Here is a 2,851-nt window from a genome sequence, read left to right on the forward strand (position 1 = left end):
TGATGATTGAATAAAGATGTACCAAATTTAACTCATTTTAAGTTGTTGAACCAATTGAATCTTCATTGGTTCTCGTTTGGTTGTGATTTCAATTCATGCAGGGGAGCTTGTCTAATATGTTCCGAATAGATTTTCGGTAACACTATCTGGTTGACGTTCCCTAGGAAGGGGATGTCAAATGAACAATGTTTGCTTGCAGTTGTAGTTGCGACGCAAGATCAAACGATACCAATTTTTGCTTGTTTTCTCAAAATTTCCTTCTACCCAGAAACTAGTATGTTGTTCTGAATAAATTGCCAACCCCCACACAACTAAAACCGCCATCTAAACGTTTGCAAATGGCACCCCCTCCGAGCGAACGCTCGCGAGATAAGAGGGTCCTAGATTTCTTAAGGCACACTCGCGTTCTTTCTCCGAGTTGTGAATCCTGATGGACTCCTTGTCCGAGTCGTACGCTGCGTTTCGTCAATAATACTCTACATAGTCTGTTCGCTTACTAATATTCTGCAAAAGCATATATACGACAGAAGAAAAACCAACTCTGTTTTACTATGGCAGATCATTGTGCAAGTAGCGGCGGCTGGACGGATCTCCCAGGCGATCTCCTTGGCCTCATCTTGCAACTCCTTGAGCTCCCCGAAGCTCTCGCTGCCGCAGCCGTCTGCACTTCATGGCGCTCAGCCGCAGCGGCCGCCGGCGTTCCTCGCGGCCGCACGCCGTGGCTCATTAGCTGGAGACCGGCCAACTGCCGGAGCAGCGAGTTCCGGAACCTCCTCGGCACCCGCAGGACCCACAAGGTTAGCTTGCCCGCCGGGCGGCGCAGGCTCGAGTGGTGCGGAGCCTCGCATGGATGGCTCGTCGCGTCGGACGAGCTCTCCAACCTCGTGCTCTACCACCCCTTCACCTTCGCCACGATCCCTCTCCCGCCCATCACCGATCTGGAGTGCGTCAAGGGGGTCTACGACGCCGACGGAGGCATCGTGGGCTATCGTTTTGGGAAATACCATCAGCATGGGCCTAGTCAGCCCGGTGCGCAAGACCTCGGCACATGGTTCTACCAAAAGGTGTTGTTGTCATGCGATCCATCTCATGGTGATGACTACACTGCCGTGGCCATCCACTATGATGCTAACTGTTTTTCCTTCACAAGAGCAAGAGAGGGGCGCTGGCGACTTGCCTCGGCTCTCCCTGACGGGGGCGACGATCGGTATGCCGATTGTCTCTACCACGACGGAAGATTCTACACGGTGACGTTGCGTGGGGTGGTCGAGGCGTGGGATATTTGTGGGCTGCAAGAACCAAACAAAGAGGTGATCATCGCCGACGGGGACAAAAGGTATAGGAGGGTCCTTACCAGATTCCTTGTGTCTACGGCCTGCGGCCGCCTCCTGCAGATACGAACCGTTCGACGCACTCAACACCCCAGAGAAATCAAGGTAGAGGTGCTCCAAGTCAACGTCGAAGAGCACATGCTGGTTGCCCTGAGCTCTTCGGCAGCCCTGCCGGAACATGCGGTGTTTGTCGGCTTGAACCACTCAGTATGTCTGCCCATCAGGGAGTTTCCGGAGCTCAGGCCCAACTGCGTCTACTTCACCACGCCTCGGCTGAAACACCACGACAATTTCGGTCTTCGTGGCTGGAGTGGTGTGAGGGTTTACGACTTGGAAAGTCAGACGTCTGAGCGTGCTTTCCCAGGCTTTGGACCGGACTATGCGGTGTTTTGGCCCTCTGAACTTTGGTACATTCCGAATCTTTCAAGGATGAGATCACTGGATGCGATGGATGGCTTTTGCTTCAAGCTGGAAGAAGTGGACTCGCTGATCTGTGACATCAAGTTGGAAGTAGTTGACTTCGGCAAAGGAAGTTGGGCTTCAGTTAGCTAGAAAATCAGTACCAGCAGCAGCATGTCTGTGCCCTTTTGAGTCTCTATACAAAGCTACCAAATCTGAAGATTCAAGTTGTAGTATGCCTTCTTCTTTCTCTTCTTTGCTCGATGATGATCGGCTCTTCTGCCCAAATCCAAATCTGAATACTATCTGTTGCTTGGTTGCGCTGACATGTACTCGGCTCATACTCCCTCCGTTTCAAAATAGATGACTCAAGTTTATACTAACTTTAGTACAATATTAGTATAAAGTTGGGTCATCTATTTTAAAACGGTTGGCTTTGAAAATGTTACAGTTTCCAGTTCCCAGTACGAAATGAACCGTGTGGTGAGGCACCATGATGCTTCTTTGCCCCTCCATATGGTCTAGTTTCATCCGGAGATTTTCAGTCAGTGCAGGTACACGAGCTGGTGAGCCATAAAGAATTGTGGACAATTTCTTTTCAACTAGTAACCGTGTACGTGCAAATGTACGTATTGACTGATGCAAAGAAGAAAATGTTGCACATATTTTTTTCCATTCAGTTTTCAATCTGTATACTACGTGCACATCATTTTTTAATGAGATAAAATTGTACAATGCTATCATGCTTTCAGCTTTTGTTTCATGTATCTTGCCTTGAAAATTGTCTCGTTACAATATTTCATCAAATACAAAGAAAACTAATAGACAAGCCTTTGGCCGTTGAAGGAAATTGTGTAGCCAAAAAGAATATATGTGCATGTAGCAGCAACAATATATGTGGTAGAAATCACAAATGAATTTTTTTCAAGTATTTAAGGAATGCATCGCCCATTTACTGCACTTTTCTTAGGGCTGCAAAAATGAAAACCAAAAAAAGAGAGGCTTATTCCAGTCTAGACTTGAGACCATATTTGGACTATTTTTTTTAAACGTAAGTTCTTTCTTTTTTACAGTCAGGAAGTCCATGTCTACCTATTAAAAAGAAATACCACTTCACTCTC

The sequence above is a fragment of the Triticum dicoccoides genome, chromosome 7B, assembly GCF_002162155.2.
Source record: "Triticum dicoccoides isolate Atlit2015 ecotype Zavitan chromosome 7B, WEW_v2.0, whole genome shotgun sequence".
In the NCBI taxonomy this organism is placed as follows: domain Eukaryota; kingdom Viridiplantae; phylum Streptophyta; class Magnoliopsida; order Poales; family Poaceae; genus Triticum; species Triticum dicoccoides.